The sequence below is a fragment of the Panulirus ornatus genome, chromosome 66, assembly GCF_036320965.1.
Source record: "Panulirus ornatus isolate Po-2019 chromosome 66, ASM3632096v1, whole genome shotgun sequence".
Taxonomy (NCBI): domain Eukaryota; kingdom Metazoa; phylum Arthropoda; class Malacostraca; order Decapoda; family Palinuridae; genus Panulirus; species Panulirus ornatus.
The window spans coordinates 2,446,798-2,472,826 of record NC_092289.1 but is presented as its reverse complement, the minus strand read 5'-3'; the positions used below and the strand labels follow the sequence as shown (position 1 = coordinate 2,472,826).

Genomic DNA, 26,029 nt, shown 5'->3' with positions numbered 1-26,029 from the left:
ATCTATCTATCTATCTATCTATCTACACACACACACACACACACACACACACACACACACCTGACAACACCTCCCTCACTAAGACTCGTAGTTCGAACACCTTCCTGTGGTGAGCACTACGCTACACCCCCGTCAATTGGCCATTATCTCGTTAATAAACAATACTACTAACCAAATAATCTATATAATCTCAACTCAATCATCCCCTATAAAATGCTGCCACCTTCGATCAATACAGCGAGATACATTCAGTCCTGGCTACTCCATGCCAGGAAAGAAGAAAAAAGAATGAAGAATGAAGCAAGAATGAAGAATGAAGAATAAGGAAAAGAATGAAGAATGAAGAAAGAATGAAGAATGAAGAAAAGAATGAAGAATGAAGCAAAGAATGAAGAATGAAGCAAAGAATGAAGAATGAAGCAAAGAATGAAGAATGAAGCAAAGAATGAAGAATAAAGAAAAGAATGAAGAATGAAGCAAAGAATGAAGAATGAAGCAAAGAATGAAGAATGAAGCAAAGAATGAAGAACGAAGAAAATAATGAAAAATGAAGCAAAGAATGAAGAATGAAACAAAGAAATGTGTGGGAAGTGTATCTAGAATCGCCAGCTGGTCCAACTCTTCTTTCTCTTTCATTTACCAGGACACACTGGAGGGGGCGGGGGGTCACAGAGTACAATATAGGTCATAAATACAGAAAATGGCTGGATCACTGCCTCTCTCTCTCTCTCTCTCTCTCTCTCTCTCTCTCTCTCTCTCTCTCTCTCTCTCTCTATATATATATATATATATATATATATATATATATATATATATATATATATATATATATATCTCAGTAGAGACTACGAGTATCTACCTGTTGTCAATACTGACTCGCCTTTCATGTAATGTACCGGGAATTACAGCCTTCTGTAACCTGCGTGTGATACATGTGTATGAGATACAGCCATGTATGTAACCTCCCTGTGATACATGTGTATGAGATACAGCCATGTATGTAACCTCCCTGTGATACATGTGTATGAGATACAGCCATGTATGTAACCTCCCTGTGATACATGTGTATGAGATACAGCCATGTATGTAACCTCCCTGTGATACATGTGTATGAGATACAGCCACGTATGTAACCTCCCTGTGATACATGTGTATGAGATACAGCCATGTATGTAACCTCCCTGTGATACATGTGTATGAGATACAGCCATGTATGTAACCTCCCTGTGATACATGTGTATGAGATACAGCCATGTATGTAACCTCCCTGTGATACATGTGTATGAGATACAGCCACGTATGTAACCTCCCTGTGATACATGTGTATGAGATACAGCCACGTATGTAACCTCCCTGTGATACATGTGTATGAGATACAGCCACGTATGTAACCTCCCTGTGATACATGTGTATGAGATACAGCCATGTATGTAACCTCCCTGTGATACATGTGTATGAGATACAGCCACGTATGTAACCTCCCTGTGATACATGTGTATGAGATACAGCCATGTATGTAACCTCCCTGTGATACATGTGTATGAGATACAGCCACGTATGTAACCTCCCTGTGATACATGTGTATGAGATACAGCCATGTATGTAACCTCCCTGTGATACTTGTGTATGAGATACAGCCATGTATGTAACCTGCGAGTGATACATGTGTATGAGATACAGCCATGTATGTAACCTTCCTGTGATACATGTGTATGAGATACAGCCATGTATGTACCCTGCGAGTGATACATGTCGAGGGATACAGGACGTGTGTCCAACCCCCCCCCCCCCCCCCCACACCCACACACACAACACGTCAGGTCAACCCACACAACACGTCAGGTGGGGATACAGGACGTGTGTCCAACCCCCCCTCCACAACACGTCAGGTGGGGATACAGGACGTGTGTCCTACCCCCCCACACAACACGTCAGGTCAACGGGTGTCCCCCACAACCCACGCCTCTTAGCCTCTCTCATTCCCACGTCAGAAGTGCGTGTCTGACGCACGTAACGAAATCTCCCTTTCGTAACGGAGACAAAGAGCTGTGCCCCCACGTGGACATATATTCGTGCATGCGTGCGTGCGTGTAAGCTGTTCCTCCCCCGCAGCTCCCGCGACGGAAGCACACCCGCGCTGGGAGAAAGCCAGTACCTCGAAATGGCTCCTGGTGGCGATCTGAGCGAGCGAGCGAAGCGCGCGCACTCGCGTGCGTGTGTGCGTGCGTGCGCACTCGCGTGCGTGCGTGCGTGTGTGTGTGTGTGTGTGTGTGTGTGTGTTTCTCCGCAGTGCACGTGAGTGCGGAGAGTTCGTGTTGCGGACGGTGCCACAGCCCCCCCCCCCCCCCCCCCCCACCCACTGGACACAGATCAACCGTCAGCCAGAGATGCGTCGCTTGGCGGTGACCGCAGCGATCATTGCTGCTGGACGTCACAGGCAACAACGGACCACAATAACGGACCACAGGCAACAACGGACCACAGGCAACAACGGACCACAAGCAATAACGGACCACAGGCAACAACGTACCACAGGCAACAATGGACCACAAGCAACAACGGACCACAGGCGACAATGGACCACGGGCAACAACGGACCACACAAGCAACAATGGACCGCAAGCAAAAACGGACCACAAGCAATAACGGACCACACTACAACAACGTACCACAGGCACCAACGGACCACATCTCCAAGGTGATCGGAACCGGACCTACATGGTCCGGACGGCCGGATACGTACCTCACGTGACCATGCCCGGATAAACCCCGGTTCTTCACCGAACCATTTGGTTCTCCCTCACCCGAATGCTACATATACCCCCCCCCTTCCACCAGCCGCGTTACAACACTCACCGTAACACCTCGACCATGTTCCCGGGTTGGCGACGGTAACGACTTGTAACCCACCGTAACGCATCGAGAGATCCTCGTCACACCCCCTGGCGAGCTTGGTAACGCCGCCGTAACGCTGTGACTCCCGTCACAGTACATGCACACCTCCCCTACAGCAAGTGAGAAGTAGCTGCGAACTTCCTGGAGAGGAAGCGTTCCTTGGCCGACGAAGGAACCAGCTCCAGCCAGCTGGAGCACCACGTACCATCTGTCGCTAACCTGTCCTGAGATTCGTAATTTGCTCAATAGAATCCAAACAATCTCTTGCTAACTCCTCGTATACCATCACCAGTGCTTACGTCTGTCGTATATACACACTCTCCGGTCTGCATCCATGACCACAACACAGCGTTCGATCCCCTTCAATCTCTTTAACTATCCATTACGACGCAACAGGCAGTTTCTTTATCATGTTGTCCTCCCAAGACTGATGATGTTCTCAGCACGACGGTCAGTAACGACCCGAACCCTTGACCCTTGGGTATGAGGGCGTGACCTCTGACCTAACCCTCAAAGGTCGTTCGAGGCGAATGCAACATTCAAAACACTGGGGTAATGGACGTGGGAGGAATACCCACTCAAGGTTGGGGCTCCAATATGAAGCATCAGAGGACATACGAAGGTGTGTGTGTGTGTGTGTGTGTGTGTGTGTGTGTGTGTGTAAGGTCTTAACTCAAACTACAATCTTTCCTATCACCATTTCTGGCGATGATGCAATCGTCTGTTCACGAGGGGTAGGATGGTCTCTGCAATCCTACCAGGACTGTCCACTTCGTAGAGATCCTCCAAAGGGGCGGCCTCCTCCTCCTCCTCCTCCTGTGGACGTCCCTGCCGCCCAGCCCTTCATGCCCTCCTACCCTCACAGAGGCCGGGGAGAGAGAGAGAGAGAGAGAGAGAGAGAGAGAGAGAGAGAGAGAGAGAGAGAGAGAGAGAGAGAGAGAGAGAGAGAGAGAGAGAGAGAGAGGAGTCACGTGTATGGTTAGGGTCCTCATGGGATCATAGTGTAACCACACTGTGTTGTCCTGGAGTTGAGGATCTCCAGGTACAGACAGGTGTCGCCTGGTGGAGGCTGGAGGAAGCCTGAGGCCACTGCATGTTCATCGAGGCGTCTACAGTGTGTGGTCCGCGAGTCCGCTAGACTCCAGGCATCAAAGACCCTGAGAGAGGCACTGAGGCGTGGGTGTGTGTGTGTGTGTGTGTGTGCGCACCTGTGGTAAGTGGCCGGCCGCCGCTCCGGTGGGGTGACTTCCCTCATCTGTGGCACGACAGGCTGGCCGGCTGGGGAGGGAACCATGATCGCCGTAGCCTGACGGAGGGAGGGTGAGGGTGAGGGAGGAAGAGACGCGGCTGCCACCACCGCTGCACCATCGCATCTGGTCCTCCCTCCCTGCAGGATGTCCGGGGGGTTAAGTACACGCCACCAGCTGGTGCAGCGGGCGATCACATGGTCGACTGAACCTCTCCTACCTGCTCTGATCCACCTGTCCCCCCTCCCTCACACCAGCTTTTTCTGAGGCATCTGTTCCCCACACCAGCTGCTCTCGGAACACCTGTTGTAAGGCCATCCCCTTTCTAACAAGAGTTTTACTTAATATATCTAAGCTATATCTATCTTCACGGCTTTCTTCGTATATGTCCTCACGCCACTGCACCACGAATTCGTCTTCCACAACCCTCAACCCCCCCCACACACCTGCTCTTCACACACCAGTTCACGAAACACCTGTCTCTCCAGTCAACATATCGAGTCTCCACACACCTGTCCTTTACGTAGGAGCCCTTCGCTCTATACACCTGTCCTTTACCACATAACAGTCCTGTAAAACACGGGTCCCGTCCCACACATGACATACACACACACACATGGCCCATGGCTGGTCAGAGACCATCTGTCTTCACGGGTCATTAACGAGGTCAAGCGGTTGAGAGGCCATGCGGACCCGTCCATAAAGTCACTTTACAAGACAAAGACGTCCGTCTACTTACACAGACCTTCACACACAGGCAGCGAGAGAAGGTGGAATCCACCTACTTACACAGACTCTCACACACACAGACAGCGAGATACGATGGTCGACCAAGCTGTTGGAAGCCGCAGCCCTCAGGCCCACACAGCCCCCCACAGCCTGGCTGGTCTGGTGTACTGTGTACTGGTGTACTGTGTACTGTGTCCAGTGTACTCATGACCCTCTCTACCGTGCATCCCAGGCTGTTCCTGACGGTAGATGGCAAGGTGTTGAAGAGTTTTGGACCCCGGATGTCTAAGGTGTTCTGTCATTTCGTGCATCTCGCACCGTTGGATGCCAGGGACGGTGTTTCACACACTCCTCCACGCCCGTCGTGCCAGTGGGATGTTACTGGTGTGAGCTGGGGACCAGAGCTATCAGGGTGATCCAGGTATGAGGTGATGATGCTGCTGCACCACACCTCCCCCAGCCTGCGCTCCAGGGACGACAACCTGCACACCTCCCCCAGCCCCTGCGCTCCAGGGATGGCAACCTGCACACCTCTCCCAGCCCCTGCGCTCCAGGGATGGCAACCCGCACACCTCCCCCAGCCTGCGCTCCAGGGACGACAACCTGCACACCTCCCCCAGCCCCTGCGCTCCAGGGATGGCAACCTGCACACCTCCCCCAGCCCCTGCGCTCCAGGGATGGCAACCCGCACACCTCCCCCAGCCTGCGCTCCAGGGACGACAACCTGCACACCTCCCCCAGCCCCTGCGCTCCAGGGACGACAACCAGCACACCTCCCCCAGTCCCTGCGCTCCAGGGACGGTAACCTGCACACCTCCCCCAGCCTGCGCTCCAGGGACGACAACCTGCACACCTCCCCCAGCCCCTGCGCTCCAGGGACGGCAACCTGCACACCTCCCCCAGCCCCTGCGCTCCAGGGACGACAACCAGCACACCTCCCCCAGCCCCTGCGCTCCAGGGACGGCAACCTGCACACCTCCCCCAGCCCCTGCGCTCCAGGGACGGTAACCCCAGGAGATTCCAGTCGTTTTCCGGTAATTTCGTTCCTTTGGCGTATTAATCTGTGACGTGTGAGACCTGGGAACATTTCCTGATTCTCCGAATTCGTCTGCCGTGTGTGTGTGTGTGTGTGTGTGTGTGTGTGTGTGTGTGTGTGTGTGTGTGTGTGTGTGTGTGTGCGTGGGGAAGGGGGGGGGGATATTAGCCATGCGTCGTGAATCAAGCGCCTTGGATAAAGTCATCTTCGTCTGGTGTTACGCCATAACATGTGAACGCAGAGGCGTAAAGGACGCCAGGACACACTCAGAATACACACACACACACACACACACACACTTACACCAAGACCCCACACAACACCAGTACAGCCAGGCCCCATCCCCAACAAACCCTCCACACAACATCACCACCCCCACCATAACCTCCAAACCCTCTACACAACATCACCACCCCCACCATAACCTCCAAACCCCCCACACAACATCACCACCCCACCATAACCTCCAAACCCTCCACACAACATCACCACCCCACCATAACCTCCAAACCCTCCACACAACATCACCACCACCACCATAACCTCCAAACCCCCCACACAACATCACCACCCCACCATAACCTCCAAACCCTCCACACAACATCACCACCACCACCATAACCTCCAAACCCTCCACACATCATCACCACCTCCAAACACCCCCACCTCCACATCAGCACCTCCAAATCACTCACCACGTCGCCGTTTAGAAAGCGAAGAGACGAGGCACCAAACAACCCATTGTCTTCAGCCCTGAGGGTCAACAGCCCTTAACAGGGGAGACGACCTCACTGTCAACCAGCAACAGATCTCCCACTCTCACGACCCGAACTGGGAACTAACGGGAGCAACAGGCCAATGGCGAACACATCCGATGGCGTAAAGCAACAGAAAATCGCGAATTTAATCGCAAAATCATAATTCGTTTTAAAATCAGAACGAGCGTTGACATTCTAACAACTTGATTACATGTACGACCCTTGAGCACGACGGCACGACCCTTGAGCACGACGATGTGACCACTGGGAATGATGGCGTGACCTTTGACCTGATCCTTGAGGGTCAGGTCAAAAGTCATGCCATCCTACCCAAGGCTCGTGTGGCCGTGCTCAAAGGGCCGTACCGTCGTGCTCAATGGGGTCGTACAGTCGTGTTCAACGAGTTAAAGAAATATATACGTGCCGTGTGGATGTGCTGGAGTGAATAACATGGATGGTTTGTATAGGGTCCACGTGCGCGTAGCGTAAGGCATGTTTCGGAGGTACAACCACCAGGGTCCACGTGCGTGTGGCGTAAGGCATTTTTCGGAGGTACAACCACCAAACGACAGACGGAATTAATGCTCACATCTACAACCCCAGGACAGGGGGATCGAATCACTGGCGTCACGATATACACAAGATCTAAACCCTTAATGCATACAGCCCAAATCACATCGATGTATACATTACCACGTCACTATGTATACTAGAGCCAGACCTTCTATGCATACAGCCCAAGACGCGTTAATGTATACAAGAGGGAATCACCATGTATACTTGAACCAAACCTCAAAAGAATACAGGTCAGGCCACACCGATGTATACATAAGGGCGTTAACCTGTATACCAGCACCAGAAGTCACATAAAACACGCGGCTCCTCCTTCGTAAACTTTACCCAGTAATCTGGCCGCCATATTTGAAGCATCTCCCGCTTACTTTTTCGCGCGCTTTTTCAACCGCCTCGCTGAAGCATCTAACCGCTTTTTACTCTTACACTCTTCCCACCCACCCACACTGTATCATTCCAACCACAATATATCATCAATGAATGACTAATTATCACCAAAATTCCCCAGGGGTGAGCATTAACAGAATATGAAAAAACAACCTATAAGACATTAACGATAACTCTGAGCGGAGCGACGACCATCAAAACAAACCCGCCATTGTCCAGTAACATTTTTTTCCCCAAGATGGACTGAGTCACACACACACACACACACACACACACACACACACACACACACAACTATACACGATATCTTATCAATATATCTTATCACACATGACCTGACCTAACCAGGGGTCAAGGTTACAGGTGGTCAGATCCGTTTGTGTGTTTAATGATGTTTGCGCGTGACCTGACACCATTTAGAAGTATTAATGGTGAATTATAGGCTACATATGAGGCTGAACCTGCCTGTACAAAACTTGAGCATGACGCTACGACTTATAAGGTCAAATAGCATGACCTCTGACCTGACCCTTTTGGATCGAGTCGAAGGTCACACCATACTTTTAATGGTCGTACCGTCGTGTGGGTATAGCTATGGGATAATGTAAAATACCCTTCTACATCTCCATACACTTCTAAATCTAAAATCTAAACATACTCTAAATCTAATCTATAACACACACTAATGGCTGGGTGGCTTGGCTTGGTCAGGTCTATGCAATGCATCCGAGAACCAGCTGGGCCCAGCACGGGTCTGACTCAGCACCAGCTGCCTCCCTCACCAGGACCTGCCTGGTGCGTCTTCACCAGCTGCCGACCCCACTTCTATTCCTCCCCCACCACACTCTGACCCCACATGACCTCCCAACTTGACCTCTGACTCCCTGGTGTAAAGGGACGCGTTGATCCGTCGTGTGTAAATAAATAAACAAAGGTTTATTGGATTTTTGGCAGGCAATCGGCTGAGAATGGTGTGTGTGTGTGTGTGTGTGTTTGACCTCGGGCGGTGCTTGCAGAAGGCAGAGCCTGTTCTCAGGTCTTGACCTGTCGAGTGAGATGACTCGCGGGCCGAGCTTAGAGACAGGTCGACAACCGTCTCTCGGACGCACGGTCAGTCTAGCGAACAAAATGCTGACTAACACGCCAACGCTCCAGCGAACAAAATGGTGAGGAACACACCAAAGCTCCTGGAATATCCAATCAACCTGGCGTACAACATGCTGGCAAATACACCAACGCTCTTGCACAAACGAACACGCCTGGCGAACGACATGCTTATTAACGTATCTCCGCTCCAGCAGCAGCGAACAATCCTGACGCACGTCATGCTGACAAACGTGCAATCGGTCCGGCAACAGCGAACAAGTCGAGCGAACACACCATCACCCATGCGACCACTTCCGGCAACAGTACAACCCCGATGGCTCTCTCTCTCTCTCCATCTATCTATCTATCTCCTTATATCTACCTTAATTTATAAAAATATACACGAAAAGATTAAATAAACTGTACTTTCCTTCAGTCACAGACCGAGGGCTAAAGGTAAAGCCTCCAGGTTGGGTATTGAGCAAGAGGGGAAAATTCAAGCGCGAGGTGGCAACCCTATGCAGCGTCCAGTCAGCTGATGCATCAGCTGACTTTCGCTGTCACATGCAATGTTGACGTCCGAAAAGATCCTATGCTCATGCATGACACGTATGTACCATCAGGCAAAACGAGATGGCAATATGTTTTCTTTCCTTCATACTTGATCTCCGTTTCCTGCGTTAGCGAGGTAGCGCCAAGAATAGACGAAGAAAATGCCAAATTCGTTTACATCCTAAACATTACGACGAAGGACTGAAAAAGAACCTTATTTCTCTCTCTCTCTCTCTCTCTCTCGCTCTCTCTCTCTCTCTCTCTCTCTCTCTCTCTCTCTCTCACTTTTCGAAAGTGTATAGATTTAAAATCAAATACTGGAATTACATACTTATAATCTAAGTGTCTTTTTCTCTTCAATATGGTTCAGGAAAATGTTACCATATCCACAATGGCTATTAATTAGAAATACGTTGTATTTGGACGTTATATGACTGGCGTAATCTTGGAAGATCTTCTGTTCCTCCAGTCGGGCAACGTTCACGCTGCCGAGATGGGTCGCTGATCGACCAAGCTGTTGGAGGCCACGGCCCGCAGGCCCCACGTAGTCACCATGGACTAACTGGTCTGCTGCACTTTGTACATATGTTTCCAGAGCCTTCCTAGATTTCTCCAGTGACTTGGGCCGCCGGATGCTCGAAGCGTTTTCTCTTTTTGTGCTTACCGCATCCACTGATTTTAGGAGTATCATTTCACGGAGTCATCCATGCCAGTTGTGCCCGTGGAGGAATCATATTCGAGACGAATGTCCGAGTGTACATGACGATACACCTCTCCCATCTGCGTTCCAGACAGCCTCAGGGATTGCAGTCGTCCCCAGGAGATCAGTTCCTTTAACGCGTCAAAAATGGCTGTCAGAGATCGTTGGACACCTCCTAACTCTGCAATATTCCCCATCTTGTGAGGCGGTGTCAGCACAAAGCAGTATTTCAATCGTGAAAGTATCAGCGCCTTGGAAAGTACTTCCATTGGTTCTTCTTATCTTCTCTTGAAGGTCCGCAAGATCCATCCTACCGTCTTCCTGGATGGGGCAGCTGTTGCTTTGTTGTGTTCGATGAATGGAAGTCGTCAGACATCATAATGTCTCGAGGTCTTACATGTCGTTCAATCGTCATCTGAAGGTGTCTGTGCTCATGGGTCGATGATCCCCATCTCCCACCACAACACCTTAGAGGAATGTTGAGGGATGAAGTGTATGCTAATAAACCCACTCTCCTCGCTTGGCTCACGCAACACATCACAAATATTTCCCGATATTTCAGGTTGACAACTGATCATCCCTCTAAGACTACGTAAATCCCACTGGCACACGTTTAACAGAAGCAACACACACACACACACACACACACACACACACACACACACACACACACACACGAGTTAGAAACTTATTGACAAAGAAATCAGACAATAAAAGCATATCCAATAGCCACACCGTAACGCACATATGGAACACACTTGGTTCCACGAAGCTTGAGCTCAAAGCTGTCAAACAATCTCCAATCACCCGTCACCACACGCACAAGGACAACCTTCTAAACCTTCTCAGCCAAGCGGAGCTTATTTCTAGTTTCTCTCTAAAACCAACATAGCAACCCCCGCCCCAACCCCACCTCCCCGCCCCCCGTAAACCGGGGATGTACGCGTCTTGTTACACCACCACAGTATACAATGCCGTGTGCTGTGGGTGTATACCTTGTTAAACCCACACAGTATAATGTATACTTTGTTAAACCCACACAGTATAATGTATACCTTGTTAAACCCACACAGTATAATGCATACTTTGTTAAACCCACACAGTATAATGTATACCTTGTTAAACCCACACAGTATAATGCATACCTTGTTAAACCCACACAGTATAATGTATACCTTGTTAAACCCACAGTATAATGCATACCTTGTTAAACCCACACAGTATAATGTATACCTTGTTAAACCCACACAGTATAAACACCCACTAAGATGCTAGGGGTGTATACTTTGTTAAACCAACACACAGCATACACCCTCCCATGGGGTGGTGGTAGTGTATATGCTACAGAACTGGCACAGACCACACACAACCCTAACATTTAGTGGTGTATGGGTAAAGCAGTAGACTCACGCACTCAACCAAGCACTCACACACACACACTCAAGTGTGAGTGCGTCTACACACTCTACAATGCCTTCTGTCTCTCTACCTTACACATCTTCCCCCTCTCCATGTGACCCATGTAAATATAGCCTCTGCTGGTGGGAAAGAGGGACCAAGAAGGTGTCAACCAACACACACACACACACACACACACACACACACACACACAGAACCCTACCCCACGCCATGTGATTATGACGGCCACAAGGGCGTGAATCCTACCCTTCAAGCCCGCGTCGCCCAACCATGTTGACTCAAGCGGGGAGATGCACGGGCCTTGGGGGGGATGACAGTGTTACACTGGGGTCTTCCTGCCTGTGCGCCTTCCCACTAGTGTTTGTCAGAGTGCGTTGTACTCCCACTAGTGAGAGTGCGTCGTCCTCTCACTGGTGTTGGAGTGCGTCGCCTTGCCACTAATGTTAGAGTGCGTCGTCCGTCCACTAGTGTTAGAGTGCGTCCTCCTCCCACTAGCGTTTCAGTGCGTCGTCCTTCCACTAGCGTTAGAGTGCGTCGTCCTCCCACTAGTGTCTATCAGAGTGCGTCGTCCCCCCACTAATGTTGAAGTGCGTCCTCCCCCCACTAGCGTTAGAGTGCGTCCCCCCCCCCCCCTAGCGTTAGAGTGTGTTGTCCCCCACCAGCGTTGGAGTGCGTTCCCCCTTCCAACTGGTATTAGAGTGCGTTGCCTTCTCACCAATGGCGGTCAAACCTTGCCTAACACACCCTAACCAACAAACCCAATCTAAGCAAGTAACCTAACCTAACCTAGTCTAGTACAACTTTGACCTCTGACCTGACCCGGCTCAGATAACCTTACGTAACACACCTTTGACCTCTGACCTGACCCATCTCAGATAACCTTACGTAACACACCTTTGACCTCTGACCTGACCCATCTCAGATAACCTTACTAACACAACTTTGACCTCTGACCTGACCCAAATCCTTCTTCAGGTCACTGCAGAACACCTTCACCCTCCAGCATCTCGACCCAGGCGCCACGCGACACCACGTGCCCACCACCACACAACCCCCCCCCCCCCAACACCACACTCCCCCTACACGACTAATAATAACAGACCCACACCACCCCCCACATCGCGGCGCACACACACACACACACACACACACACACACACACACACACACACACACGGAGTCGTTACGACGACCATTACGACCTGCAGTGCGAACGACGCAACGACTAATCCAGTGCCTTTACTGGCCAGGTCACATACTGTGACCTGGATCACCTTGGTTGTACCGAGATATACGCATGTACTACAGCGTATGTTAAGCAACAGACGAAGAGGAAAGTCTATCACAGTACAACGGCGGTAAATGAACGCGCGTAAACGCAAGATGAAAGTGAAAGGGGAAAGTCCACTACGCAGGAAATTGCGTATGTGTGAGGCTGCTGCGTACGACACTTATGTTAAGTGTGGGAGGAAGATGGTCACGTGGGGGGGAAGGAGGCAAAACCAAGGTCGTGCTGTCGTGTTCCCGGTACAAAGCACGACGGTACGACCCTTGAGCACGACGGTACGACCCTTGAGCACGACGGTACGACCCTTGAGCACGACGGTACGACCCTTGAGCACGACGGTACGACCCTTGGGCACGACGGTACGAATCTTGAGCACGACGGTACGACCCTTGAGCACGACGGTACGAATCTTGAGCACGACGGTACGACCCTTGAGCACGACGGTGCGACCCTTCGGCACGACGGTACGACCCTTGAGCACGACGGTACGACCCTTGAGCACGACGGTACGACCCTTGAGCACGGACAGGGTATGTGGCGGGAGGAACAGAGCCAACGCTGGGGGAAGAGGAGGAGGAGGAGGAGGGGAGGAGTTAGAAGTGGAGGTGACACAGAGAGGGCGGAGTGGGGATACAGAAAGGGAGATGACATGGATGAGGAGGAGAAGTGGAGGTGACACAGACAGGGCGGAGTGGGGATACAGAAAGGGAGATGACATGGATGAGGAGGAGGAGAAGTGGAGGTGACACAGAGGAGGAGGGAGAGAGGAGGGGGAGGAGGTGGCAGGAAGACAGGAGGAGAGGTGACATAGAGTAGGAGGGGGAGGAGTGGGGAGGCAGGGGAGGTGACACAGACGGTGAGGGAGTGAGGGAGGGGTGTGTGTGGGGGGGAGGGATGACAGAAGGAGAGCCACATAAGGTCAACGTCGTAAAATTGGCCAACCAACACCCGGGGCGTCCCTCCTCAACCCTCATCCAAACTGTGTGTGTGTGTGTGTGTGTGTGTGTGTGTGTGTGTGTGTGTGTATGTGTGTGTGTGTGTGTGTGTGTGTGTGTGTGTGTGTATGTGTGTGTGTGATTATTCCTGTGTTACGAGGAGAGTCTTACACATGTGTTGCCCATTCACTTAACCTTGTAATATGTACACACACACACACACACACACACACACACACACACACACACACACACACACACAAGCTTAAGCCAGGTGTCCATTCACGGACCAGCCCCGAGAGGAGGAAGAACACCTGGGTTGGCTGTGGGCCGGCTGCCCCGCGCCTAGAATTCGAACCCACGCAGACCCTTGCTGATTCATGGTTACTGTGTGTGTGTGTGTGTGTGTGTGTGTGTGTGTGTGTGTGTGTGTGTGTGTGTGTGCGTGCGTGTGTGTGTGTGTGTATTATCTGAAACTAATTACCTTACGCTTCCTAAGCTGTTGTTAAATCAGCCTCACGTTTCAGGCCTCGTCTCCCACCGCTCCTGACGATAGAGACAGACCACCACCCCTTCAGGGATGCACCCACCCATGGCCGCCAGCACCTGAACTCGAACCACGTCTCTCGTGCCACAAAAACACCCCCCCCCCCGGTCTCTGACCCCCGCACCACGGGGGCACCCCGTTTTCTAATGGTTCACCACGCAGACCCATCACCTGGGGGAGGGGCTCGACCTCCCCAGCCTCTCGCCCCCATACTCTAGGGGCCTCTCAAAGAACTCCTCTCCCCCCACCACACAAACCAGGAGATGAGCTGTCAGGGTGTGTGTGGGGGTGTGTGGGGGTGTGTGGGCCTGCTGGTCATGCAGCCTTCCCGCATGACGGAGTGTGGGAGGGAAAGGTGTGGTGTTGCCAAGCTCGAGAGAGACCACAGGCACCTCCAGTGGCCGCCACACACACACACACACACACACACACACACACACACAGCGTGGAAGTCATGCAGCCGGGGACGCCACACACACACTGTGTGTACGTTGCCGTGGCGGTCAAGCACCCAAAACACACACACACACACACACACACACACACACACACACACACACACACACACACACACGCGATCTTTTAAGATATAGTCTGTACAAAACCTACTTCATCATCATACGGGTATCAGCTGACGGACACACACACACACACACACACACACACACAAAACACCAATAATAAACCTATCTCTTCACACAAGTATATACATATCTTAACATTACCGAGTAATGTGTACAGAGAGTTTAAGAAGAAAGACATTTTACGAAATCGTAACTGACTGCACTGAACAGTTCAGATGATCACAATATACCTCGCAAAAGGCGAGACAATATGCGTTTAACCTACCCTTCCCCCACACACTATCTAACGGGGGGAAATTCGCGGTTAATCTTGTAATTACATTAACGTTACATCCTATCCATAAAATTCATAATAATTTAGCATTTTACGCTGTGGCGGGGTGGTGACGGGAATGAATAAGGGCAGACAGTATGAATTATGTACGTGTGTATATATGTATATGTCTGTGTTTATCTATATATATGTATACGTTGAGATGTATAGGTATGTATATGTGCGTGTGTGGTCGTGTATGTATACACATGTGTATGTGGGTGGGTTGGGCCATTCTTTCGTCTGTTTCCTTGCGCTACCTCGCTAACGCGGGAGACAGCGACTAAGTATAATGAATATGAATAAATACATAAATATATAAACATGTTTACCAAATGGCGTCCTAGCTTCGTCTCTTCGATGTATATCAACTGACTTATATTTCTCTCATGTGTCTCCCCTGATGATGTGATTATTACACGAAAGTGCACTTGGGAACTTAACGTGTTTCATTTTTCCCCGTGGACTCATAGGAATATATATATATATATATATATATATATATATATATATATATATATATATATATATATATATATATATATATATAACTCTTTGCCTCACAGACCTTCTCTCCCGACCTGGCCATCTGGCCGTGGGACAGAGGACCAATGCCTCACAAATTTGCATACAGAACAGACCGCGAGATCCTGGGCGAGGTTGGGCCTGGTCGAGGCCGTCCGTGCCGTACGTGGTGCACGAGGCCGTCCGTGCACCATGTCTTCCGGGAGCCCCCCCCCCCCCACTACCGTGCGATCCGTACTCGCTAATGTGAGGATGTGTGTGTGGGGTGTGCGAGAGGTGAGTGTGTGTGTGTGTGGGGAGTGCGAGAGGTAGTGTATGTGTGTGGGGAGTGCGAGAGGTGAGTGTGTGTTGGTGTGGGGAGTGCGAGAGGTGAGTGTGTGTGTGTGTGTGTGTGTGTGTGTGTGTGTGTGTGTGTGTGTGTGTGTGTGTGTGTGTGTGTGTGGGGAGTGCGAGAGGTGTGTGTGTATGAGTGCGTGTGTGACATACCTTGAGGTGCGTGGCGGCCTCCACCAGTCAGCGCTGAAGGCCGGCCATGATCAGGGTCATAACTGCTGCTGCTGCTGCTGCAGGTGTTGCAGCAGCTGTCTCCCTCTACTACAGGTGTTGCAGCAGCTGTCTCACTCTACTACAGGTGTTGCAGCAGCTGTCTCCCTCTACTACAGGTGTTGCAGCAGCTGTCTCCTACTACAGGTATTGCAGCGGCTGTCTCCTTCCACTACAGGTGTTGCAGCGGCTGTCTCCTTCCACTACAGGTGTTGCAGCAGCTGTCTCCTATTTCAGGTGTTGCAGCAGCTGTCTCCTTCTATTTCAGGTGTTGCAGCAGCTGTCTCCTTCTACTACAGGTGTTGTAGCTGTCTCCTTCTACTACAGGTGTTGTAGCTGTCTCCTTCTACTACAGGTGTTGCAGCAGCTGTCTCCTTCTATTTCAGGTGTTGCAGCAGCTGTCTCCTTCTACTACAGGTGTTGTAGCTGTCTCCTTCTACTACAGGTGTTGCAGCGGCTGTCTCCTTCTACTACAGGTGTTGCAGCGGCTGTCTCCTTCTACTACAGGTGTTGCAGCAGCTGTCTCCTTCTACTACAGTTGTTTTAGCTGTCTCCTTCTAGTACAGGTGTTGCAACAGCTGTCTCCTTCTACTACAGGTGTTGCAGCAGCTGTCTCCTTCTACTACAGTTGTTTTAGCTGTCTCCTTCTAGTACAGGTGTTGCAGCAGCTGTCTCCTTCTACTACAGGTGTTGCAGCAGGCGTCTCCTTCCACCACAGGTGTTGCAGCTGCTGTCGCCTTCTACTACAGGTGTTGCAGCAGCTGTCTCCTATTTCAGGTGTTGCAGCAGCTGTCTCCTTCCACCACAGGTGTTGCAGCAGCTGTCTCCTTCCACCACAGGTATTGCAGCAGCTGTCTCGTTCTACTTCAGGTGTTGCAGAAGTTGTCTCGTTCCACCACAGGTGTTGCAGCAGCTGTCTCCTTGCACTAAATGTGTTGCAGCTGCTGTCTCCTTCCACTACAGGTGTTGCAGCTGCTGTCTCCTACTACAGATGTTGCTGTTCCAGCCGCTGTCTCGCGCCTCACACTTGCCTGGAACACCACAAATGTAACGCGTTACTGGAAGGGGGTCATGTATTGGAAAGGTTTGTTTACACACACACACACACACACACACACACACACATCTGTGTCGGCACGAGCGGATGGCACACAGTGCACCCCATCCTCATCCAAGTGAGCGGTAGCGCAAAGAGATGTCAGAGGTCACACTGGGGGGGCAGGGGGGTCAATGTCAGGACACCGTGACCCCAAGCATTACCTCATCGGTTCTTCCACAATGCTGGTTCATGAGGCCATGTATTCCACGCTCACGGGTCTACAGCAACGTACAGGAGGTGTTCACTGTACCGAAAGACTGTACGATTATGTAACGATCCATCTCTGTACCTACGTCATCATCATCAGACCACAGGGGTCTGTTAAAGACCCCTGTGTGACCTCTGCAAATCCTGTTGCGCTACCGCTCACAGGACGAGCATGGGTTGCGCAGTCATGACCCAATATCAGTGTGTGTGTGTGTGTGTGTGTGTGTGTGTGTGTGTGTGTGTGTGTGTAGAGCCACGACATCATAAGTGCATCTACGTACTTATACTCGTAAGTGTTTAGCAAGGTTTCAGATTCGTTAAGTGTCTAGCAAGGTTTCAGATTCGTTAAGTGTTTAGCAAGGTTTCAGATTCGTTAAGTGTTTAGCAAGGTTTCAGATTCGTATGTGTTTAGCAGGTTTCAGATTCGTAAGTGTTTAGCAAGGTTTCAGATTCGTAAGTGTTTAGCAAGGTTTCAGATCAAAGTACATCATTTAAGTACCTAAGGACATGAACTTTCAAACCCACAGTGTACATCCTGCCCCTGTCATTCACTTAAGCAAATCAGGAATCATAAAACACGTAAATATGTGAATAAGAAACATACACAACGCGAATCATTAATACACAAAATGTCAATCATAAATATGCAGATCACAAATACGCATAATGCGCATCACAAACTTAAAATACGAATCCCAAATACGCAACATACGCATAACGTAATATGCGAAATTTGCCAAGAACCAAAGGTACGCAATGTTCTTAAACTCCAATGACAAGTATAAGTGTCTGTGAACACTGACAATAAAAACTACTTGTGAACTTAGTATGCAAATGTTCAAGACCCCATAAGTTAAGTACACACTCACTTCGGGATCACAATACAATAAGTAACAGCTATTAAACCCTGAACAGGTAATTAGAGAGGAAGAAATCACCTGTCGCATAACACTAAAGCAGAGAACACCTCAAGAACACATGTGGCCTGGCATAGGGGACGTGAAGAACATGTCTGTGTGAAGGCAGTAGGCAAACGTAAGGTCGAGAATACATTGCGACACAGAAATGATAAAGACTGTGAGGCACAGATAAGGTTGGGAGGGGAAGGGGAACACGCTGTATGCAGATAGCGCCGAGCTGGTCGATGGCACACGACAAGACTGATATCAAAAGGAATATAAGAAAGCTCTGCTGGGCTGATGTGGGGATCTTGAAGCAATGCGGAGGAGACGCTCTGTCTCATGGGGCCACGCTGGACTAAGGAGGGTTGGATGCTTCGGTCATCTCGGGGAGGGTTCGATGCTTCGATCATCTCAGGGAGGGTTCGATGGTTCAATCATCTCGATGAGGGTTCGATGGCTCAATCATCTCAGGGAGGGTTCGATGCTTCGATCATCTCAGGGAGGGTTCGATGGTTCAATCATCTCGAGGAGGGTACGATGGTTCAATCATCTCGGGGAGGGTACGATGATACAGTCATCTCAGGGAGGGTTCGATGCTTCGATCAACTCTTGGAGGGTTCGATGGTTCAATCATCTCGGAGAGGGTTCGATGCTTCGATCATTTCGTGGAGAGGTTGATGGTTCAATCACCTCGGGGAGGGTTCGATGCTTCGATCGAAAGTGTTGGAAGTGTTGGGAAAGGTGGCAGGCCTTGGAGTGCTGGCAGCCTTCGGAGTGTCGGAAAAAAAACTGCTTGAAAATGTTGGAAGACAAATGAGGTGGCTGGAACTCCCATGTAAATTAGACATGGCGAGGCACAAGGTCATTTAACCTTTTCAAAATGACTACAGCCTGCCTCTCCCTCCCAGGTGCAGCCCACGTACACACACAGGTGTGTGTGTCCGGTCACTCAGGAATGATAGACAGAGGACCCACTCACTCACTGGCCAGGCATCTCCTGTTCTCTGTCTGGTGCCTTCCTAAGGAGGAGGTGGATGAATGACACGCGATGTTGGGTCGCGACACAGGGCGCGCTGGTCTGAGAGAGAGAGAGGACTGGTCACACTCAGGCGTATTTGAAAAGCGGAAGGGAAACAAAAGAATATATATGTATATGGGGGGATGGGAAACAGAGAGAGAGAGAGAGAGAGAGAGAGAGAGAGAGAGAGAGAGAGAGAGAGAGAGAGAGAGAGAGAGAGAGAGAGAGAGGTGGATGTATATTCAGCCACTCCATCTCAAAACTGAATACATCTGGAGAAGAGACTCAAGTCTTCCGCCTCCCGCCCACCAAACTCGAGGTGCATCAAAAAACAAAAAACAAACGAAGCGTCAGTGAACAACCTCTATCAGTTTTCTCAAAGCCTTATACGTAATCACAGGTGGCAAGCACACATATGAACTGCCTCCCCCTCAGTGTGAAGCATTTTCTAGTTCGTTAATATATGGGAACGTAATCAAGGCTCCAGAGATTCGGTTGGAGGAGGTTGCAGGGAGTTTAGAGAGAGTTCTCTAAGGGTGGCCAAGGGAGAGATGTTCTAGGACAGACTTGGCCAGGGAGATGGTCTCCCTGGGCCATGCTGGCTAGGGAGACGTTCTCCCTGAGTGGAGCTGGGCCAGGGAGATGGTCTCACAGAGCCGAGACAAGCCTGGGAAGTGTCTTCTCCCTGACCGAGACGAGCCAGGGAGGAGATGTTCTGCCAGGAGGAGGCTTGGCCAGGGAGCAGCCCTCAACCACAGTAATCTAGCCCAATCAAGGCAATGGACGAGGCGAGCCGCAGTGACTGTAAACTGACGCAGAGCCTGAAGTATTGCTGGGCCGTGGGAACCTACCACTGACACGAGAGAGAGAGAGAGAGAGAGAGAGAGAGAGAGAGAGAGAGAGAGAGAGAGAGAGAGAGAGAGAGAGAGAGAGAGAGAGAGAGAGGTCTCTGGGGGGGAGGTGGATGGGTAGAGATGGACAGAAATAACAAAACGAGTAGAAAAAAACTATACGTGTGTGTATACATATATAACAGTGAAGAACAAGAGTCCAGTGAACAAACTGGGAGAGATAGAAGAACAAGTCTGGACATAACTGGAGACTGTAAGACGTGGAAACTGAAAAAAAAAAAAGACAGAAAAATGGAAGGAAAAAAAATGATAATACGGAAGAGAGAGAGAGGAGGAGGAGGAGGAGGAGGAAGAGGAGGAGGAGGAGGAGGAGGAGGAGGAGGAGGAGGAGGAGGAGGAAGTAAGGAAAGATGGTTATGTCTTGACGAATAAAAGATGAAAATGTAAGGGGGATAAAAAAGAAAAAAAAAGCGGAAATAAAGAACAAGAGAAGAAGAAATTAACGAACGAGGGAGGAGGAGGGGGTGGTCACACTACCCCCCTCCCCCCTATGCAAGGCTTCATTAGCGGATCTGATGTAATTCTCACTACAATCTAATCCCCCCTCCCCCCCCCCCGGCACAACAGCGATAATTACGACATCTTCACTACGTATGACGTCACCACGACCTCCACAACTCCCGTCCTCAACCAACTGGTGCAGGGGGGGGGGGTTAGGTCACACTATGGTGGGGGGGCGGTTGAATTAGGTCACACTATGACCCGTATAATCCCCCAACTGTGGGGATTCATTTGCCTTGGCGTGGCCTCAACGATCATAAAGACATGGAAACCACCCTTAACTAGAATTATACGCTGTTCCGGGATGGGGGGAAGTGTGACCACCATTGCTGTGGCCACAGAGATGTTGCTGTGGGGATCCCTGGTCTCCCCGTGGGCGTCTGCTGTGTCCACAGAGGTTCTGCTGTGGGTGTCTCCTGGACTCTCCTGACGCGACTTCTGCCACAGGAAACTGGAGTCAAAAGCTCCATGTAGCGGTGGCTGGGACAAAGGAAAAAAGATGGCGTCAGAAAGAGAAAACGGAGCGCAGAGTGTTGACAGGCCATAAAGAAAAAAAAAAAGGACGTCGAAAGAAGAGAATAAATGCGTTGTGTGTAGATGACGGCGAAAATATGACAGACAACACGAAAAAAGGAGGCGAGGACGCAGATCAAAAGACATTGAACAGCCAGGATTATGGAAGCATGAAGATGAATCCAGACCGAAATACATCAAGTCATATGTCAAACTCGTTAGCCAACAATAACAACAATGCACTCCTGGCTACGTTCATACAGGAAGATGATATCAACAGAACGATTGATCAGCTCATGAGAAGATCCAGTTCAGGAAGCACACAGAACCTTAGTCATCTTCCTCAGAAGAGACAAGAACAGCTGTAGCGAAAGCATTCATGTTATATGCAAATTCAGAATGAAAGCAAAGTTGCAGATATTTTCAAAAGTGACGTTTTATAACACTAATACACGAAGGAAGACACCTCAAATTAATACCTCAACAGTACATACCAGCCAGCTTGACTTTACGTGTCATAAAAGTCTGAAAAAAATGAAAAAAAAAAAAGGAAACGCATTCAAAACATCTGATCAACTACATACATGAAGGACATCATGGACGTGTACCAGAGAGAGAGAGAGAGAGAGAGAGAGAGAGAGAGAGAGAGAGAGAGAGAGAGAGAGAGAGAGAGAGACTAATGATGAGTTGTTTCAAGTGTTTACGTTAAACTAAGCGTCCTCTAACATGCTTTCGTTTCATCCCACACAAAGGCCAGACTCCTCAAAAATTACCTAAGAGCCCACTACGTCACATGGATACTGCGCTGAAGAGCACAATACGAAGACTTGTTCTTTCTATAGACATATCCATCAACAAACCCTCCTCCTCACCTGATGGACAACGAACAAAATCGAATGAATATAAGCTACGAATCTGAGCATATATGAGCAAGGCTACGAATCTGAGCATATATGAGCAAGGCTATGAATCCAGAAATTTCGCAACTGACTGCATATGTTTTAGCCTAGTATACCTGACAGAGAAGTTGGTGCGTTAATTTCGTAAGACCTTTACAACAAAAATAATATTTTTTATCTCTGTATTTATCGGCTGGACAATAAAGGATATGGCGAACAACTGTAATATGAAAATACAACAGAAAGTAAAACAACAAAGTCTATATTCACGAGTCGATAGAATGTAGAGAGACGTAACATGGTACCGTAATTTTCATGAAATATGCGTCCGGGGTTACCTAACCTGGCCTAGCTAGGGTAATATGTCCTTTTAGAAGTAGGAACATGTTGACCTGCATCTCACGATTCACTGAATAATAATAATAATATCTAAACGAAGTGGAAGAAGAAAGATCAGTCAAGTGAATTGGTCTAGAAATGTTTCTAAACGATGATAAAAGGTATTCCTTGCTTGTTGTATTCGCAATTAGAATAATGTCTATGGCCATATCTTCAAAATCACAGAGCAATTTATGTCAATGTACATAATTTCAGCATGATCAATTCTCCAAATGTATAAACAAATTCCAAATGTTCTGCATTTTAAAACACTGCACCCTGTGTGTGTGTGTGTGTGTGTGTGTGTGTGTGTGTGTGTGGAATGTTTAAAACATACAAGACAAAGACGCTCTTGGACCCTACCTTAGAAGAGAAAGTCAAACTATTTCCCTCCTGGTCTTGGTACAGAGGCTTTTCTCCTCCATATATTCTTTTTTTCTGTGACGCGCATTCCATTAGGGAGCAACATGGCGACACTTACCAGAGGAGAAAAACGAAAAAATTCATCTTAAAGCAGTAGTAACCACGGGTCAAGCTCGAAGAAAATGTTTCCAATACTTTTCGAAAATCCAAAATGGCTGTCAACCGATTAAGGAGGCCACGTAGTATTGTTTATACGTGTGGCCATATTCGTTGTCGAGATCCGTTACTGTAAATTCGACCCTCTTTGCTGGTCGACAGCCGCCAAAGTCTTTCACGGGTCGACTTTTTAAGTATCACTGGAAGACTCAGTAGATCCAGGTCATCCACTATGGGCCACCAGTCTATACCATTCAATGACGTACGCCAAATTCTGATTTGGCTGCACGACCTAATTTAGAAATTTGTTTTGCAGAATACTTTCGCAAACTCGTGATAGATCCAAAATGGATTATGAAAAGGCATAAAACTACTCAGGAAAAAAAATAGTTTGGGTCCAGCCATCCTCTGCTGGATAATAATCTGTAATATAACGAATACTAACCAACGTTGGTGTGTAGAAAATGTGGCAAATTTTTACATTATAGAAATAGCCAAAGATTCTTTGATAAAATTGTTTGAAAATCTTAAAATGTTGATGTAAGAAAAAATTGATTACAGCTGAAACTTATTAAAAATTGGAAGTTGAAGATTTAAAAATTATTGGAAAATGATGAAAATTTCTAGTAAACATTGAAGCTTAGAATGCTCGTGGGTCCTTTTGAGTTGGCAAAATAATAATTTAATGGACTCCAACACACTATACTTGCTGTAATAACAAACAACTCACACATGCACTGTTCCCAGTAGGCAGAGAAAGCAGGCGGTGAGATACCATATACATGCACGATATTAACATTCACCTGCGTGGCCACCTCAGCAATAGCCTGGTGGGTGTGTGGTTATGGCGTGATGAGGGAGGAGAGGCAAGCCACCGCCCTAACCAACCTCCCAGTAACGGACCCTTACACAAACATGGCGCGGCCCGCGCTCTTGTGACAATGTCTTGTTAATACTCTCCGTCATTACCTGGAAGCCTTGACATATAGCAAGATTAATGAGCGATGAGTCTTAATAACAGCATCGGTGATGAGTGCAAGGAGGGTGGCGGGGTAGGTGTCGTCCGGCAAGGGAGGCGGGAACGTAGCGCTGCCGGCAGCCGAGCCCCATTTCATCCCCAAGTTCACAAAAATTTGAAATTCCCAGTTCTGACACGACGTCAAACTCCAGTGTAAAAAGCCATACACAGTCAAATTAATGAAGAGACATATGGACGAACCACATAAACCTTCCTCCAACCGCCATAGTGACTAATTATATGGATTATATAAGGAAAAAGCGTCATCAATTTATCAAGCGATGTGTGTGTGTGTGTTTGAGCGAAGCTACGCCTACTGGCCGCGGGAGTATGGAGGCATGTTGACTTACTGCGACCTCCGTGGCCCACGCGGTGTAACTCTATACACCAAGGCAAACATACCTTCGTCATTGCCTCCGTCAGGAGACTGTCCCCGCGTCTTGAGACAAAGACAGGGCCACCCACGGCTAGGGTACACACCACGCCAATATCCGCGGGTCAACATAATGGTATTGCGTGATGCCATATTACAGTGCGACTGTCAGATTTCGCGCTGAAGTTAAGTCATTTTCCTAACACAACGGTTCACAGGAAATTCATATTACCATTCAATCATTAAGACGATATTATTAACGAAGGTTGTGCGATTATTTATGTATCAAAATAAATCAAAATGGGTACATTTTCTAGACTCAACACTAAGAAAAATTTGCTCTCTCTCTCTCTCTCTCTCTCTCTCTCTCTCTCTCTCTCTCTCTCTCTCTCTCTCTCCCGGCTGTGTTGAGGCGTGCTGGACAGGCAAGTCCATTTAAGCCTTATGGGGCGATCCTTGTCGCCAATATTGGCGTCGCTAATTCCCACGATGGTCTGGCGTCTTTGGCTCCCCACGGCCAGCTGGGGAGGAGGTGTTAGCATCAGGGGGAGAGGGGAGGAAGGGAGGTATCAGGAAGGTAGCGAGGAACACACACACACACACACACACACACACAGTGGGGGCGGTGATGAGCGGCAGACACGCCGACCTTGGTGGCTCCTAACTCTTGGGTGGCACTGGCCGGCGATGGTGCATCACGGCCACACACTCACTCTCACCATCACTGTCGCACACTCTCCCTCTCACCAACACTCGCACACTCACTCTCACCATCACTGTGGCACACTCTCCCTCTCACCAACACTCGCACACTCACTCTCACCATCACTGTCGCACACTCTCCCTCTCATCAACACTCGCACACTCACTCTCACCATCACTGTCGCACTGTCACTCACCATCACTCGCGAACACACTCTCACCATCACTGTTGCACACTCCCTCTCACCAACACTGCCGCACACTCACTATCACTGTCGGACTGTCACTTTCACCATCAATGTCGCACAGTCACTCTCACCATCAATGTCGCATAGTCACTCTCCATCACTGTCGCACACTCGTCATCACTATCTCACATCATCACTCGCACGCTAATTCTTACGACTTTCACACATACACTTTCCTCATTACTCGCACAACCACTGTAAATGCATTGAGTTTTCCACGCTAAATGTAGAACCATCAACCATCATATGAATATATATATATATATATATATATATATATATATATATATATATATATATATATATATATATATATATATCCCTGGGGATAGGGGAGAAAGAATACTTCCCACGTATTCCCTGCGTGTCGTAGAAGGCGACTAAAAGGGAAGGGAGCGGGGGCTGGAAATCCTCCCCTCTCGTTTTTTTATTTTAATTTTCCAAAAGAAGGAACAGAGAAGGGGGCCAGGTGAGGATATTCCCTCAAAGGCCCAGTCCTCTGTTCTTAACGCTACCTCGCTATCGCGGGAAATGGCGAATAGTATGAAAAAAAAGAAATATATATATATATATATATATATATATATATATATATATATATATATATATATATATATATAGATA

At 49.0% G+C, this 26,029-nt stretch overlaps 1 protein-coding gene across 2 annotated transcripts in view; it reads right to left on the bottom strand.

The window, feature by feature from the left end:
* Window positions 1–26,029, bottom strand: part of Exn (Ephexin) — a 297,401-nt gene that overhangs the window by 175,249 nt on the left and 96,123 nt on the right. For both annotated transcript variants that reach the window (XM_071658652.1, XM_071658653.1), the window contains exon 2: window positions 16,061–17,148. The gene's annotated coding sequence lies outside the window, so the exon portion shown is untranslated. The remainder of the gene's footprint in view (window positions 1–16,060; window positions 17,149–26,029) is intronic.